This window comes from Chiroxiphia lanceolata, chromosome 3, assembly GCF_009829145.1.
Source record: "Chiroxiphia lanceolata isolate bChiLan1 chromosome 3, bChiLan1.pri, whole genome shotgun sequence".
Lineage (NCBI taxonomy): Eukaryota > Metazoa > Chordata > Aves > Passeriformes > Pipridae > Chiroxiphia > Chiroxiphia lanceolata.
In genome coordinates this window covers 59,550,123-59,568,648 of record NC_045639.1, presented here as the reverse complement: position 1 = coordinate 59,568,648, position 18,526 = coordinate 59,550,123, and the positions used below count along the sequence as shown (strand labels likewise).

At 40.7% G+C, this 18,526-nt stretch overlaps 1 protein-coding gene and 1 long non-coding RNA gene across 4 annotated transcripts in view; one reads left to right on the top strand and one right to left on the bottom strand.

Annotated features, from left to right (window-relative positions):
- Positions 1-6,419: 6,419 nt before the first annotated feature.
- LOC116784421 lies at positions 6,420-15,757 on the bottom strand. The gene is made up of 5 exons (XR_004356067.1): positions 15,699-15,757; positions 9,461-9,586; positions 9,111-9,216; positions 8,851-8,935; positions 6,420-6,483 (listed from the first exon to the last, which is right to left on the bottom strand). It is a non-coding gene; the product is annotated as an uncharacterized LOC116784421 (long non-coding RNA).
- Positions 15,758-17,751: 1,994 nt separating this feature from the next.
- EYA4 (EYA transcriptional coactivator and phosphatase 4) overlaps positions 17,752-18,526 on the top strand; it is a 151,533-nt gene continuing 150,758 nt past the window's right edge. For all 3 annotated transcript variants that reach the window (XR_004356066.1, XR_004356065.1, XM_032683021.1), the window contains exon 1: positions 17,752-17,875. The gene's annotated coding sequence lies outside the window, so the exon portion shown is untranslated. The remainder of the gene's footprint in view (positions 17,876-18,526) is intronic.

Sequence of the window (18,526 nt, the reverse complement as noted above, 5' to 3'; positions counted from 1 at the left end):
TTCTTGTCCATAAATGCCCCCAGGCAGTAGAAATATGTCATGGATACGCCTGGTGTGACAAAGTTTGTTTAGTTCTAGAAAACAGTAGTCAGAAAAATGCAAGAAGCCACATATGGTGGCATAGCGTGCTTTAGTCTGTAGAGTTGGAGGGAAATTTTCTGGTTAAAAATTCCAATATGTTATAATAATGTCTGTTATCTGACTAAAAATTAGATATCTGTGGGACCAGTTTAGAACAATGAGGCTGCTAAGAATATCATTACTAAAAAAGTGAAACCATTGTCTGACATGGTCTCCGGCTGGAGGGTTGTGTGGTGGGAAAATATTTTAACAGGGTTTCCTATTTGTGTGATTGTTTTCGAGATGTAACATGGTATTGAAATACAGTAGAATGTTCATCACGTGAGTCTGTCTAATAGATGGTAGGCACTTCATGGTTATTTTGTTTTTAAAACCCCATCTTTCTGATTTTTGCTTGTAATGTGATTAATAAATTTACAGGCTAGTACAATTCATGCTTATTTGATGCACTTACACTAGAGTAGCAAATGTTACAGAACTGGAGAGGCAGATCTGTGGAAGAAAGAGGAAGCCATCAGAGCTTATGATATATGCTGAGACAGCAGCCTGCATGGTATAGCTCATGGGATCCCAAGCTAAGCCTACTCCCTGCCAACAGTTCTCTGCCAAAGCATCTTAACCTACAAACCCTGATAATTTGCAACTGCTCTCACAGGAAAGTATTTGCAGTACTGCTCTGAAAGCAGATAAAATATAGGTAAAATCTAAAAAAAGTAGGAGGTGAAAAGAAGTTAACTGGCACATTTTTATTAGTTCCATTCTTCTGTCACTTGCCTACCGGTCATAGTATATAAACTTGTAGCAAATATATTACATTAATAGGTTTATTTATATAGCAGTGTGTTTAAGTCCAATTTTATATAGAGAGTAGATTTTTATATATATAGTGGATTTCTGTGCAACATAACAAACATATGCTATGATTTAGTAGTTTTGGTGTTCATGAATGTTAAGATATTTGCATGTTACAATACTTTATTTATGGCTAAAGCTTTTTATTATACCCTTGTATAAAATACCCTTGTATTTTTTTCAGCCCTGTGTTAAATACTTTTTCCTTGAATGCGAATGGCAAAACTCACAGTTGTCTCAGTGGAGATCTTAGGTTAAGCTGTTACACACTTTGACCATTTGTCCTTACAAAACTAGTAGTTTTTGTGGGCTGTCTCAAGTACACTTCTATGTCAGGCAAAATGGAGGTTCTTTTTGTTAAGGAGATTCTTCTCAAAGACAAGATCACCTTTGAGATGACAAAACTGAGCTGTTTCACCCTCTCGTCTGCATGTTGTGTTTGTAAGTGGTCTGCCTCCACTCCTCCTGCTATAGAAGTGTACTTAAGATAGCTCACAAGAATCATGGTCTTTGAGTTGTCTCTTTAGATTACAAACACATCACTCAGAAAAGAGGATGAAACTCCTTAGTTCAGCATTATGCAAAAAACACAGGTACAGCAATTCTGCGCTTCATTGGAGAGCACAAAATTTATGCTAAGATCTGTGTGAGTGTAACCTCTTTGTGTCCTACAGAAACAAACCTAGACCACAGAAATGATTCATGCAGGTGTTTTGCTACAGTTCTATCTTCAGTTGCACTTATCTTTGATTTCACTATTCACGTAATTTATGTGTTTCTGGTAGGGTTTTAATTTCTTTTTTCAGAGCTGCTATGTTACTCTAATTCTTTTTGCTGGTAAGTGGTTCTTGCTTTGATTGTTTAATTTCTAAGTATTATGGATCATATGCAGTGGGGGAAAAAAATCAATATTTAAGGTATTACTTTCTTCCATAAACTCAAGCTTCGCCAGTATTAGAGAATTTTAAAAATAAGTGTTCTCTGAAATGTATCTAAGATTCCCTTCGGTGCTAGACATCCTATTATGCTTCCACAAGCACATACAAATGAAATTGCTAAACATCCTCTCTAGTACTTGTCTTCATGGTTTCAATGATTTCTTCTAATGTGGAATCTATCTTCCTTCACAACTCAGAGCAGTTTCAGACCTGCTTATTAGAGAGAAGAGCAGTACATCAGTGGTGAACCTTTTCAATATTAATGATATGCCTTTGAAGTCTGTTTTCACAGTTCCATCATGGCACAAAGCTTCCCTTAATATAAATGTTGTCCTATTGTATTACATACTCCAAGAAGAAAAGGATTTATGAAGAAAGTGGAGATTCAAAAGAAATTCTCTCCTGTGCCAGATTCTGCTTTGCTTCTATAAGACAGTCTAAGGAAATCCACTGAAATCTAGGAGACTGTTCACAGGAAAAGAGCTAATGTAGCTAAAGCTATAGAACTATCTGGCCTGAGTTTTGGTAGAAGATCAGGGCTGCCTTACTGATCAGCATTTGCTCATTTTCCAAACGTATAGTTCTCTATCACTTTGTAGGTCCTGAGTACCCTCTTCTCCAAACAGCTGGCAAAAGATGACTGGCCATCTCGGTATGGTTATCAGGACAGTTGCTATGTACCTCGCACCAGAAAACCTATCAGGCCTTTTCAGACTTCCTGATTTTGCTAAACATTTACTAGAAATACTCCTCCTGAATCTTGGGGCCTGGTGATGGTGGCTGCTGGGGACAGAAAGTGTTTCAGGTTCTAGTGTAAGGATCTCTGTGATATGAGATGAAAGTGCTCTAATTTAAGGACAACTGAACACTCTGAGGGCACTGCTTATGCAACATTTTTACCAAATTACTTAATGGGTGAAGAAAGTTATATAAGAAGTCATACTTTTAATCCCATGCATTTTTTGTTGATACTTATAATGAAGCTAATAAAAGGACCACTCTCTTCTGCGTTGTAGAAGTGATTAAGAAACAGTCTAATATCAAAGCACTTCAAGAGCCGCAGCATAAGCTGTGCTGTGCTGTGCATTCAAGTATTATTATAAAGAACCTGCCTTCATTTTTTTTTCTTTATCAAGCAAATGTTTTGTCTTTAGTTTCATAGAATCACAGAATGGCTTGAGTTGGAAGAGACGTTCAAGACCGTCTAGTTCCAACCCCCACCCCCATGGACAGGGATGATTTGTCCATACTGAAGCTGTGCTAGCTGTCTTGGATCACCTCCTTTGTCCTGCATGTGCCTTGGATGTTTAATCTGGTTTTTTGAGAAATAGTGGCAAAACATGAAGTTAATAGTGAATTTATAAACATAAAAACAATACCAGAGGCTGTTAAACAGAAGAGTTGGCTAGTGTATGCTCTGTAGGCTTTCACAGTTCTTTGTGGACTTCAAACTTGTACATATTTACAGGTCTTTACACTATTGACAGTGAGCAAGAAGTGCTTTTGAGTTCTCAGTTGTTTAAAGTTGGTGTACACTTTTTACATATAAGCAAAATGTGAGAAAAATAAGGTTCATACATATTTAAAAAATTCATGGAGAGTTTACTGTTTCTATTTTTTTAAATCTCTGACTTTAAATTAAAAGGAAAAAAAAAGAAAGTTAAACGCAAGAATTTATAAAATCTTTTCCAGTTAGACTTTTCAGTGCATGGATGGAAATTAAACAGCTTTTTGTGTTGAAGAGCAAAATAAACAAATATGTTGCGTAAATGGAAAGAGAAAGAAAACAAAAAGCTGCACAGTCCTAGGAGTAAAACAACTTTTCTATATTTTATAAAAGCAAAATGAAGACTTTCATGAAGGCTGAAAGACACTCAGGACCTTCAGTGTTCATAAAATTACAAATTATTATTTACCACAGGAAAAATTAGATTAAACCAACAATTAGAACTCTATGTTTTCACGAGTTTTTCCACATTAAAAATTATGTGTTGTTGGTTTTAAAAGGATTTTTAATGAGTCTGTTTAAAGCAATTTTAATGGGGAAAAAGCTCAGCTTCAATAAAGGTGTTAGAAGATGTACAAAAATATTAAACATCTTGCACATAGGAACCAAATATAGCCTTTCTCAGTGCAATGTAGATTTTAAGAACTAGGATAACTGGTTTACAAGATTCATTTATAATCAGAAACATCCCTATTAGAGAAAATAAAATAATGTGGTAACAGCAATAATGGGGAGGTAGGGACTATGTAACTAAAGACTCCAGACTTTTAGTAGAAGCATCTATTTAGAAAAGCAGGGTGGAAAAGTTATTTTGCTGTTATTCCAGAAGCGTGAGTTTAAATTATGCTGAAGACAATCTTCCAGTTAGCTAAGGAAAATAGGTACCTTGTCAGACAGGCTGAAGAGCCAGTTCTCACCAGCTCTCTAAGTCTCTTGTGCACTATTGACTATACAGCACCAAGCCTGTCTGAGGTCAAGAAGCATTTGGACAATGCTCTCAGGCACATGGTGTGATTCTTGGGGTGTCCCGCACAGGGCCTGGAGTTGGACTCGATGATCGTGATCAGCCCCTTCCAACTCAGCATATTCTATGATTCTGTGATTCCATTATGCAAGCTGTCTTGACCATTCGAGCTTCTTGGGGAAATTAGTAGTGCTTTGAAAAACTACAAACAAACAAATCCTAGTCATAAGTTAACCCAGGGCAGAATTTTTTTACTTTCATTTTTTGTTCAATCCTCTACCCTCATTCCTCTATCACTCGAGCAGAAATACAAGATGAATGAAGCCAAGTGCCCTAAGTTTTATGTTTCATGAACTTTTATCCAGTTTATCTGCTAGATATGGACAGTTTCTCATTTTATGAGTTGTGCCATTAGTCTTCACTCTGACTCAAAAAAGGTAAGTAGATCAAAAAAGGTATGCAAGAAGAATAAGGAAAAGGCATTTCACTATTTGTGGTGTTTTCCTTACTTCAATGTTTAGAGAGATAGGTTGTTCCTATGACAGATCTCCCTTTCTGCTGAAAACATTTAAGTATACAGCAGCATGTGGCTCAAGCCTTGTAGTGCTGGCTTGTTCAGCTACGTAAATTACTACTTTTTTATCCTTGTGATTTTTTAAATTAGTTAATACATATTTACAAGGCTACAGTCACTACTTGTAGCAAAAACGTACATGACTCTCTCCATTCACTTTGCTTCCTAACATGATGATAGTTCATTTATTTTGACAGAGCTGCTTTGCTAATATCACAAACAGTCTGTGTTTTTTTCTACACTAAGTGCAGCCTTGTCGAATGTGTTCATGCTAATAGTTGATGGCAACTCTAACAGGAAGGAAGCCTAGAGGTCCATGACACTTCAATAGGTAATACAAAACAGAAGATAATTCTGCATTTGGGAAGAGGGGAGATACAGTTTATTCTCTAACTCTGAAAATTAGAAAAAAATAGCCTAATAATTTGAGAATGAAAATTCCTACTTATTATAGGTCTCATATTTAGGGTGCAGGATGTACCACAGGGTTTGACAGGAGGCATGGTTTCTGTTCCATCTACCCGTACTGAGGAATTGTTTCACCCTTGGAAGTATTTTAATTATTCTACTAAGTTTGCTTTCCTTCCCCCTTAAATCTGAAGTTCTGCAGGAAGGTTCTTTCATTTTCGTTACATGGTCATGTAACACCCAATATAACAGAGCCCCACCCTGGACTGACACATATTTTATTTCCCAAAGCGAGAATAAATCTGGAAGTCTCTATTGTTAGCCCACAGCAGTGTTCGTTTCAGTTGTATAAATCTCTGTGGTACATATGAAAGCTTTGATATGGAAGCTAGGGAAAGACAGCACCATATTTAGCATCACTTCAGCTGCCTCTGTGGGATCATCCCACTAACCTTGTGCGGACTTGACTTGCCCACCTTTGATTTTTCTTTCTTTAAAAGCTTTTCCACTGGACTCACGTAATATGTCAAATTATTCTATTTAATGGGGGCTGTCAGGACTCTTTCCAGAGCTCATCAGTGCTCCTCTTTAATTAGCCAGAAAGACCACTGTTGAGTGACAGCAATGTACTCTTCCCATAGGGTCCCCAACCCCAGCTACCACAGGGCATGTGAGATGGAACCCGAGGATAGTCATCAGTTTCTGGTTTCCAGAACAACACTGTCAGATAACCACCCTAAGGTCATGAAGCCAGTACTACAGCTGATAGAAGGTTTTTTTAAATTAAGACTTCCCATGCCGCAAACTTACCCTCCTCTTTCAGTAATTTTAGCGTAACTATAAAAAACATATATATAGAATGAAACAGCCACTAAACCTGTTGATATCTGAAAGTTTATTTTTTACATATTTGTGGTTTTCTTCGTCCTCTTCTCTTGACTTTTGACATGTACGTTTTCTCATATACTTAGTATTTACAACTTGCCCAAACACCAGGGAGAATACTAGCTTAGGATTCCTGTGGAGGTGGAAGAAGTCTTGCTCACAACATTCACCACCTGCCTCTTCTGTAGACAGAGGATTTGTTTACAACCTTATGATATGAGGTATCTGGGTAATCAAAGCTGTGGATCTCTGCAAACTCAGATTTTGTAGTTTCCTGAAAATAATAATTCATGCTTTATTTCCTTGTTTTCTACAAAATAGTGCTAGAAATATTTGTGCATATTACAAATCGTACACTTTACGTCACGGGTGTATAATTGCCAGGGAAATATCAAAAAGCTGTTAAGTACTCTTCTAATAAAACACAACTTCTCCATTCTGACAATACTAATGGAATTATTTTACAATGTGAGCGGAAGATGCCAAAACTAAAATTAAAAAAAAATCCAGAGAAACACAACAGAAAATGAACTGGCAGTTCCCAAGAGATTAAATTAGGGCATAAAGAATGGCGCCTTAATCTTAAGGAAACTCTATTAAATGTGAAGTATTACTAAGCTATCTATTAATCTTGCTAAAATGACATGAAATTCTAATTTAACTGAAATACATATATAATTTAGAGAATTAAATATAATAAGGACAATAAATCTCTCAAGCATTTGTGTACAAACTACAAGTGTGATATTTGCAATACAAATATGATATGTACTGAATCACTTAAAACAGAAAGCAATCACAAGAGGAAAAGGTATGGGCCAATGTCAACACCTTGTTATTTCAGCATTATAAATTTCACCAAATTCAGCTGCTACAAGAGTGTAATTCCTCCTTCCATGGGCATTTCTTGCAGATAATAATACAGGCTGCAACTACTACAGAACTTAAGTACAATTCAGACCAAGAACTCTCTCCTACACATGATCTCTTTTAACTTTGTTCTTTAGGCCTGCTTCTTCATCAATTTCTACCTACAGAGACTGAGAAACTTCTTTTTTCTGATGGAGAAAATCTACCTCCTCCAAAGAGAGCTAGCAGGTATGTCAGGGCAGTATTGCTTTGTTTTTCCAGATTGTTCCACCTGAGAATAATTGCTGAAACAAACACCTTTTTGTAATAAATACTTTTTTAAAGAAAGTATTAGTTACTTCAGCAGTACTTCTCACTACTAGAAGTCCTGTTTCACATTATGATTGATTCACAGCAGTATGCACGATACCAAACAAGTAAGAAGGTTCCTGAATACCTGAGTAATCTTACTACCTCACTTGCCCTCTGTTGATCTTTTCCTCCTGCAAGTCTTTAACCATGACAAAATGGTTTTTAAACTTTCAAATAGGTGAAGGCAAATCTGATACAAGAGCATTCCTGCTTTTCTCCTGGCTCTTTGACATCAACGCCATTACCATTCATCTTCAGAAGTGAAGGTACCAGGAAGGAATGCAGGAAAACCTCTCTGCCACATCATCTGGAACCCAGCAGAACGACAAAAGGGCTCCAGCACTGGTCACCCTCCTCCTTATCAATTCATCAAAGTCAATTAATCTCTGACTTTTCACAAATAACAGCATATTTACACAACTGAAACAGCATCTCCTCTCGCTGCCAACTATGGTAATTCCATGTCTTAACTACTACACTGTTAGAGCAAAGCCATGACATCATACATCTGAGCATCATAACTGGGGTTTATATTACCTATGAAAATATTTATTTATTAATTCCCATCCCCACGTAGGTAATGTTAAACTCCTTCCACTATAGAGTGAAATTATTTTAAAAGTTGCTGCCTGTTTTCAAAAACAAAAGGCAAATGGATACATGTTAAAAAAAATATTATTAACAGGATGCACAATGAGGAGGACTGCTATAAGGATTTTACTAATTGTTTGCAATGCTTGAGTAAATTGCCTATAAATTATGCAGTCTTCACAAGCTCTGAGCAGTAAAACTGTTATTACACTTTGCACACTATGTACCTCTAATACCCAATCTGAAGTTCATTTATCAACAACTACTTTTGTGTAAACAATCCATGGAGAAATCTGACTTGTTTTCACTTGTTATTGATGATCTTTCAAAAGTCAGAAATTGCCTCCTCTTCAATTTCCTGCCACTGAATTTTTAGGTAATCACCTCATCAATAGTTCTCCATAAAAATAATTGCTTCCAGAACAAAACTCTCCCCAGAATTTAGGCCCTCTAAATTGGTCCTTCTCTGAGCTTCAAAAGTGTGAATAATAAAAATGTGTATTTAAAAAAAATCTCAGAATGTGTATATGCTTTTATTAAGTCAGAAGTGGAGAAAAGTTTTGCCAGAACAGGATATGGAGAAGGGAAAATGAAACACAGGCTATTACCTTTTAGAATATGTTGGTTTTTTTTTTTATTTTTCTATGAAGTTCTATCTTCAGTCTCATTTGCACAGCAGTACAGATTATTCAAATGCTAATAAAGCACTCACATTCACAGGCAGTCAGAAGTGTAGTCAACTAATGCAAAAGGGGAGGAGGAAGAGTACTCTGTACATCTTTTGATGAAGATGAAGTGGTGTGCTATAGGGCAAGGAGTGGAGATTTACGTTAGTTTCTTTGTTCTCATCAGTGGTCCACATCTTTTGTGTCCATCTCCTCTACTCTCTTTTTCACTGCAATAGCAAAGATGTTCTGAAAACAGAATCAAAATAGCCACTTGTAGGTCTCAGAACAACTTAGGAGCTTTGGCAAAACCTACACCATTTGGTTTTAATTGTTTGAAAAAATGCAAAGTATTTGTTACTAGAAAAAGAAGAATATAATGGGAGGAGTGAGGAAGAATAAAGGTTCAAGAAAGCATATTTACCTTGATGAACCTCTGCCTTCTGTTTTAAACTACTTGGGACTGCTTTGGAGACTGTTGTCAAAAGCTTCCTTTTCCTGTCCCAGGACAGCTGTTGCCTAACTGCAAACTAATGGAGAGAAAGATGTGCATGTACCATTGCATCAATACTCAGTCACACATAGCAATCTGTTTGACAAGTTCTTCTACCCCAAAAATGAAACTGAGAAGGCACATCATCTCCATTTGCCTGACGGAGGAAAATCGGCTGACTGCTGCTCAGGTAGCTCCCACAACTCTTGACTATCAATGTCGTTATGTTAGCTGAAACAAGGTTATATGAACTTATTTAGTTTCATTTAGTATATTCTTACCTTGCTTATAATGTGGAGCTGGTGGTTTCAGAAAGTACATCAAACAATCTGTTACTTCTCTGCTGAAAGACTGTTCCATCATTTATGCAGTCCAGTGTAACTGCAGTAATAACGTCCCCACAAAATCTACAGATATGCAGCAAGACATGTTCCAGTTAATACTAAAATAGAAGTGCTTCTTTCCATTAACTGCAACCAGTGGATTACCACTCCAGAGGAAACTTTTTTAGTAACTTCTTTTGTGTGGTTTACATGGGACTAGCTGGTGAGATCCCTGGGGCAGAGACCATGCCTACCTCTGCTTTTACAAAGTGCAGTAAGACCTCCAAGCAGAATGCATAAATTATGAGTAAATTTTAATAAGTAACCAAATGTAAATATAATAACTACATTAATAACTACTAATATATTACATAAAAGACTAGACCCATTGGAAGAATGCAGAAACCATGAACTTAAGTGATTCTTTCAGAGTATGCTTATTATTTCACAATCAGAATGGAATAAACCTCTTGCTGGACATCTTAATATTGAAATGCATAAAGATTGATTCAATAAGGAGTGTAACCTCAGGATTAACTAACAGTCATGTACAAAACGGACCTCTACAACTGCTGTTTAAATGTCCTTAAAATAACTGTCCTTAAAATAACCTAATCAGTTTATTTCTAATTGATATCTCTGAGATTCAGGATGAGGTCCTCACAAAAACCAACACCTGAAGAGTCTGGTCAAGAGTAGCCCAACACAAGACAACACTGCAATAGTTTCTGAAAAGGAAGGATGATTATCCCTAAATACTATGCCTGGTTTTCTGCCTACTACCATTATGATGGTGTAGCAAATAAACTGGCAGCTTATATCTACATATACTTATAGATTATACTGGAGCTATAAAGTACATGTTCAGAAATGTCTAGTCTTTGAACCGAACATTTCAACAGGTGAAAGGAACTGGTACTTTGAAATAAAACAGGTTTTCTGCAAGTACTCTTTGGCATAATTTTTTTAATCTCTGCTTTTCGTTTTATAGTTTTTCTGTTTCCTTCCTCTACTACACACCACCTGCAAATAAATGAGTGAAATTGCCTGAAATTCATTTAATCTTATACTACTGGAGAATTGAATTCAATTATGCTTCTGGAAGTAAGAGAGTTATTTTTAGTGTAACAGTAATATATGGTAATGGTAATAATTTGTACTGTCATTTGGCAATGTCATTTTTACTTCTATAAAAGATGTGAAAAAACTTATGGCAAATAATTCTTTACTGACTACATGTTATTATACTATAATGCAATACAGCAACAATATGATGTTACAGTGTAGTAAAAAGTTCTTGGTGTGAATCTGTATTTGAGTTTATTGCATAACAAGCCCAATCCTCCTGACAATGACATTGATGAATGGTTTACTATTGGTTTCACTGGAAACCTCAACATGCTGATAGTTGAATATCAAACACAACTACTCACTCACACAGACCATTTCTGATGAATGACAGTAAATGATGTCTTTGGTTTATGCTACCTATATATGTAACCAAAAACCATTTTCAAAATGCTGGATTTTACGTCTTACAGGTTTTGAGGATGCTTTAAATAGATCTTTAAAAATAGCATGGTAGCCATATCAGAGTTATTCCACTGAAGAATGTTGTAAATGGATAAAAATAACCAGAGAGAAGTTTTAAAATATGGTGGAAATTCCTAGAAGTAATCAAAAACTGAGGAAACTACATCTAACATGAAACTGATTAAAAAGCAAATTCAAGGGAATTACATTAAGCAGCAGCACTAATGTTTAATGAAACAGATTAAAATATTCACATTTTTATAAATCATCCATGGATTACTCTTTATTTTATTTATGATGAAATGAAATCTGAAACAAAATTCTACAGCCAGAATAAACATAGATGGGTGTGGGGCACACCCTCAGTTCTCCCCCAGTGCCAGAGGCTCTGGAGGTGAGGTAATGCCAGCCCTGACAGTTCTCTTACCTCCCCAACAACCTGACCTAATGTTGTCTCTGGAACAGGACTAAGAGTGACTTTCAGGCTACATCTGCACTAGGAAATTATCTGAAGATTGCTCTCTGACCTGAGGCCATCTGTCAGAGCAGTGTTTGTGGAAGGCCAAAATTCTCATTATCAACTGTCTCATTCTCCAGCATAGGATGAATGCCTGGACTAGTCAAAGCACCAGGAATCATCCTTGACCCATACCACACCTCGAACTCCACCAGGGCATTTTTATGAGAACACTAACTGATGAGAGCAAAACCACACCAAGAAGTAAGTTAACAGATCTGTGTGCTAGATCTATGTCCCTGATCAGTGCAGACATAGTTTTTGTATCGCACAGTGATCAAGGAAAACATGGTTCATTAAACAAAACTGTATGGCCCAATATTTTTTCTGGGTTGGCTCTGTAGATTACTTAAATGAAACCTCATGAAACCTACACGAAACATGACAGAAAGGTACCTTGCAGGATGCAGACTGGGTTTCTCCCAGGAAGGAGAAAAAGATCCTGGTGTAATAGCAGGATACAAATTGAGATTATCAAGCACACCTCATTCCGCCTGCACAGGCAGCTGAAATAATGTAGGTTTTCATTTGCACTTAGCCAGCTTCATTTCAAGCAAGCTTTAGAGTCAAAACCCACACTAATTTCAGTGGGACTTTTTTCTGTGTATGGTATGCAGAACAGAGCCCTCTCCTGGTAAGCACTGGAGATAATTGAGGACATCCCTGGCACAGTATTTGGCACAGTCTGCAGCACATATCTATGTGATGAAGTATTGAACGTAGGCACTCAAAATAAAATATTAGAAAAGCTCAGCTATTTGGAGCCATGGAACCTTATGATTGAGGTCAGATTTGTTTGGATTAAAAAATATATGGAAATCCAAATAACACTGAAATGATGCCATACTTGAAAACTGAAACCAAAAAATAGGTTATATAACATACTTAAAGGCACAGTTGGCATTTCAAGAGCACAATGACTAGCCAGTTGTAACCTGTTTTTGAACCCACAGCTGAACCCTGCATGTCGAATTACTGAAAAGGGTGTGTCACCTTCTTTTTAAACCTGAAATCTGATAACCAAGTCAAAAGAACCCCCATTCATTCTTTCTTTTTATGACTATAAAGCCATGAAGCACCAATAATAACCTGAAGTATATAGATCAACACACTTTGCCTAATTAACAGGCTTTTGGATTTCGTACTTGAACCTGAAAATAAGAAGTCATATTTCAAAGCTCTGCTTTTGTAAAACAAAATTGCGACAGGTACCTAAATGGATGCAGCATATGGTAGGCACTTCAGTAAATCATAATCATGATACATTGCCAAAATAGCAACTGTCTGTCATTAGTTTTTCTCAGAATAACTACGTATAATCCCTTTGCTTAAACAACAACAAAACCTTGTTGTCACTGAGATACAATGTAAAAAAATATTGCTTTAATTTAAAAATTACTTATAAATATTTCAAAGTCCATACTGTTTTTAGCAACATATGCAAACATGATTCTCTGGAGCCATACTACTTATGGCTATACTCTCACTAGATTTCCCAAGGTAAGTAGGGTTGGGTCTATAGTATTTGCATGGAAGACCTCCAAGGAAATTCCAAGTTACTGTGTGAATAGGTATTTGTGCAAGGTGACATTCTTCTGCTGACTCAGTATGGAACCAGCATAAACTATATGATCACAAGTGCTGTCTTTATTTAAGAGGTAAAACGAAGGATACCGAGCACTTGTGGACATTAAACACCCTGGTAGTTTTTGGTAGTGCAGGAGTGCCTGGCCAAACACCAATCTAGATAATTACATCTTGCCTACTTACATTCCCATGTTGCTTTAAATGGATAAGGTATTATTCTTCTATTCTGGTGTAAAAGTGGGCCCTACAGACCTTCCTTGGGCTCTCTTAGGACTATTTCTAGCATGACCTTTTCCATGGTCACACAGAGTTAATTTATTCGAACCAGTGTACTGTACTACATTTTGGCCTTCTGAAATCACTTCCACTGAGCTCACTGGAATTTACTTCAGCCCAAAGACACTGATTTAACAAAATCATCATTTAATTCCTACCCGTGAAAGTCACATTTACAATAAATCACTGTGAAAAATTGTTTGGTTAGGAGATCAGTTTCTGTAGGACTCCCCTCAGTCCCTTTTGACCCAGACCAAACACTCATTACATTTGGTAGGACCCTGCTCACTCTCACCAAAACGAATACCAAAATAGCAACGTGATCCAACGACATCAAGACCAGGCCCCTTACTGGGAGACTTGTCTTGGGACCATACCATGTAACAACAGTGCAACCCTCTCATCTCTCCTCAATTTGAAGCAAGTTACACTGAGCAAAGATACACGCAATCTTTTCAAGTCAGCTGTACCTTACATTTTGAGAGAGAGTGTAACAGATGTTTAAGAGCTTGCTTTAAAGTGATATGTCTATTAAAACAACCGATGTTACTAGGGGACTATTCCCCTTAAAGGAATTTGCTTCATTGTAGTGGAAAGAAACCAGACTTCGAAAGACCTTCATTATTACCGTGTTTGAGTACCTCAGGTTAGACCACTGCGCTGCCATTCACAAAAAAGTCCTCTAGAAAGGAAGGAGTTGTTAGCATGTTTCCCTGCTGAAGGAGCCTGTTAGCAAGACGCATGCTGGCATTAGTCACAACCTAGTCTGTGGCAGGGTTGTCAATTACAATTATTCCCACAAATCTGAGTTTTCTCCCTTTCCAGTTACTCTCTGAGCTCTCAGTTTCAAAATTCATTTCGTATTTCTGGCTTGTCTCACACTATGACAATTTGAAGGTTGGCTTTTGGAGGCTTTTTTAGTTTAAAAGATTTTCTAATTGTATTTTTGTAGGTCAAAAGTGTTTTCTGAGTCTGTTATCTTTCTGATAAGTCTGTTATCTTGCTGTTATCCAAGACAGCAAATACAAGGTTTTTATAGACTTGTTTTCATGAAGATTTAGTTGTCTTAAGCCTGAAATTATTTAGGAAAGAGATGACCATGTTACTACAATTCATTGAATGCAAATTATGAAATTCAAAGGCAAACAGCTTGAGTAAAGTTATATAATAGTATGACCAAATGCTTTAAATAGTATGACCAAATGCAACTTAAGGAAAGAGAAGGCAGGTAGGAAAGAATCTTCACAAACCCATACTTTCCCCCCCCTCATTTCAGGTGACTTGCTGACCTCAAAAGCTTCTGAAAACCAAGAGTTTTCTCTCACATCTCTCTCCGGATACAGGGCCTAACTTTGCCTCCTATTTTAAGTTTTTGACTTACACCCTCTGGAGAGTGAAGTTAACTTGACAAAAAGAGGGTGATGCAGCTGGTTGGACAAGAGCCACTCAATCCACGCAGTGAAATAATACTTAGGAGATAAAACAAGGTGAAGGGTAAGAGCATGAAATGTGACTAAGCAATTAGAGGTTTTCTTCCGCTTCCCCACACTAAGTAGCAAAAAGGACCATATGGAGCTGCTGAATTTTCTGCAGAAAAGAGCGTTCAGTTTCAGAGCAGGAAAGGACTTTGCCTCCATCCACACTGGCCAGATTGAGAACAAGCAGACAAATGCATCCTGTAAAAGGGTACACCAACCACTCCTGTTGTGTGGCACTTGATCATTCATACACTCATAGTCCTTCCAAAAACTCAGGATTGCTTTATAGTATTGGTTTCTCGTAGAAGAAACAAATGGAAAAAGTCAAGTGCAGACTTCACTACCTGTACTCGAGTGGATTGGCATTAGTCAACCTGTGACCCTTCAGGGCCCCCTCCTTTGCTCCCATCACTATTCACTGCAGATGTCAGGGAGTAGCAAAGGCGAAAGGTCCAGGCCCCGGGCTGCGAGGCCGGGGAGGCCGGGAGGGACACTTCGGAGTTGTCTGGTGGCCGGGTAAGCCGGCGGTCCATGCCCGCCGCGGTGTGCCGGGGCCGGGGGCAGCGGCAGCGCAGGCGTGCTGAGCGGGGCTTAGTAGGGCTGAGCGGGGCGGCGGCGGGTGGGCAACGGGACAGCCGGGCTGCCGTGCCGAGGCAGGGGCCGGAACAGGGCGCAGCCCCGGCGGCAGCTCCTGGCACAAGTGCGAAGCCGCGCGTCTCTGACTGCGCTGGCTCCCGCGGTCCTCGCCCCTTACCTCCGCGCTCCCGGGACGGCCTTTCTGGGCGGGAGAGCGAGAGGGGGTTACCTTTTCTTAGGAAAGTCCCGTCCCTTGCCAGAGAAACTTTCTACGTTCCTGTGCGTGAGAGGCAACTAGTTGCACTCGCTGAAGTGCGAGGAGTGTTTGGCTTCTCCCGTACCAGCCTCCTCCTCCACCTCCCCCTCCCTCCCCCCCAATTTCCCCTCCCGTTTTGCTCCGAGTTGCGCTTTATTTGTGTGTGAAGAAAACGGAGGGGGGGGGGGGAACTTGTAGAGGGGATGTTCTGTTTTTGCCAGAGGAACAGTGCAAAAGGGGAGCCTCGGCTCGGAGAAGGTACGAGAATAAATACGTAAGGAGCGGCCCTAAAATAAAGGTAGCGGCATATCCCGGCAGCGAGAAGGTGAGTGTTTCTGACTTCGCCGTCCCCGTGTCTCCCCCCCACCTCTTCTGCTCGGAGGTGGAGGAAACCGGTTCCCTGTCGCATGTGCATGTGTCCGTGGAGGCGTCTGTGTGCATGTGTTAGTATTTAGCGTTTATTTAGCATCTTTTCGTGTTGGTCCGATGACAACAACAACAAAGTTACTGTAAAACAACGTGATGGGAAGGAACAACGGAGGGGTAGAGACGAGCTTTCACCCCCGGCCCCAAGCGAGTTTAGTTGCAAAAAACCAGACTGGTCTCCGGTGCGAACTCGGTGACTTTTTCCACGCCCAGCCGGATTTTCTGCCTCTCTCCAGGTGACAGTCCCCGCGGTTTTTAACCTCACCTTTCTTCGGCTAGCTGTTACCGGTGCTGCCGGGGTAAGCCCGAAGACAGCCGCAAGCCGTCACGGCTGCCGTCGCATTGTTTCCCGCTTGACCCTCCCGCCCACCCCCGTGACGGCGGAAACGGGGGGCCCGGGCTGCGCCTCGCCAGCAGCTGGGGGCTGCCGGCCCGCCTGGGGGAGGCGGGGGGCAGGTCGGCCTGCGAGGGTCGGGGCCGGCGGCGGCTTGACCGGAGGCTGGGAGGAAACAATATTTCTGGCGGCGGGGACCCCCTCCGGCCAGAGCGACATGAAAACACGCAGGGATGGTAGCGAGCCCCTTCCCGAAATCCCCGTTCCTTCTAGCCAGGGTCTGGGCAGCGCGGGGGCGACACAGCCTGGCCGGGAGCCGCAGGCACTGGCGGCGGCGGCGGCGGCAGAGGAGCCGTCGGTTCTGCCGCCCGCCCTCGGCCCCGCGCTGCCCCAGCTGCCGGCAGCGTTCGGGGGTCGTCACTGCCCGCCTGCCTCTGGGTGCCGGCGGATGGGGCAAGGCTGCCTCCCGCTGCCTCCTGGCCGGCAGCCGCCGCGGTGGCTCTGGCAGCCACTTTTCCCAGTGTCCGAGGGGAGCGTGGACACAGTTGCCCGTTGTTTTTGTTCCTCTGCGTTTCCTTTCCCTGAGGGATGTCTCCTGCCCTTCCCCTCCCCCGCCCCGGCTTGTTTTTCTTGTGGTTTTAAAGGACAAACCGGAGCGTTTTCGGGTCGTCCCGCCGCGGGTCCCCGCTGCGCCGGAGGGGTGGGCCGTGGGGAAGCCCCGGCGCGGGGGTCCCGCTGCCCTTCCCACCGGCGATGCGGGGTCTTGTGTTTGGTCAGAAAGCGTTTCCACGTGGGGAAGCCTTGTGTGTTTGCGGGTGTGCGCGCATACTTGATCCGCGAGGAGGTAACAGGATTCTCCGTGTTCAAACCCAGTGGGCTCATAGCCATTAATTTCCTTCTCCTGCTGTCACTACAGACACTTCCAAAATCAGATACCCGCGGAGAACCGCCAGCTGGGTTTCACACGGCTTCGGCTGCGGTTCTCCTCGAGCCGCGGGGGCTCCGCGCCGTTCCCGGGCGCAGGGGTGCCCCGGGGCTGTGCTCGGCACCCACCCGCGGGGTAGCAGCCCCGCGGCGCCTTCCTCCGAGAAGGGAGAGCGGGATTCCACGGCAGCGCTGCTGCCAATCGGTAGTTGGCATCTAAAGTTTCATTTACATTTATGAAACCGCCGCTCGGAGCCAAGCGGGCGCGGTGCTGCCGGCCCGGGACCCGCGGGCAGGGCTTGCAGCCGAGCACACGGAGGGACACGCTGAAGTCGGAGGGACACGCTGAAGTCGCGCGTGGGAGTGTGAAATAGCTGGTACTCAGAAAAATCCTGAGGGGCAAGCTGTACGAGACAAGGGAGCGCCTTGGCCGGTTCGAGTTTAAGCGTGAAGTCATGCTAGAACAGTAAGGAAACAGTATTTACGGTTTTCTGGGCTTTGTTTTACGTGTTTCACATGCGTAGACTAGAAAGTGTATCTAAGATAAACTAATCAACAGTTTAGATTTAGAGTGAATTATACAAAGCAGGCATCTCCCCTGTATGGTAAATATATTTTTTGGTCTGACCTCGGAGTTTGTTGTTTGAAGCATGCCCTTTCTATTAAAGCTCAAGCTATATCTTTGTTTCGTTTCCGTAACGCTCAAAAGAAAACTTTCGTGAAATTGCTGTGGGTTTGACTTTTCCTCCTTGTATTTCTGAAAATGCTGCTAAATAACAAATGCTTGCATACCTGCAGTATGTATCATACTATGAGTAAAGTGGAAATACAAACTGACATTTCGCTGTCTTCCCTGTGATTCTTCCTCTGTATCTGACATCTAACATTAGCTGAGCTATGACCGAAACAGCTCTTCTTGCTTTCTTTTGAAAGTTCTGGTATTTATGTTACCAGATGTTCTTCAATCAAATCTAATAGAAATGAAAGAGGAGTTTGTTGGCTGATATTTTATGTATCTTTGTTCAGATAATTTGTATGCTGTTATTAATTGTTACGTGTATATGATTGTACTGATAATAAATTTGGTTGACAGTTACTCTTGCTGGATTTGTATTTA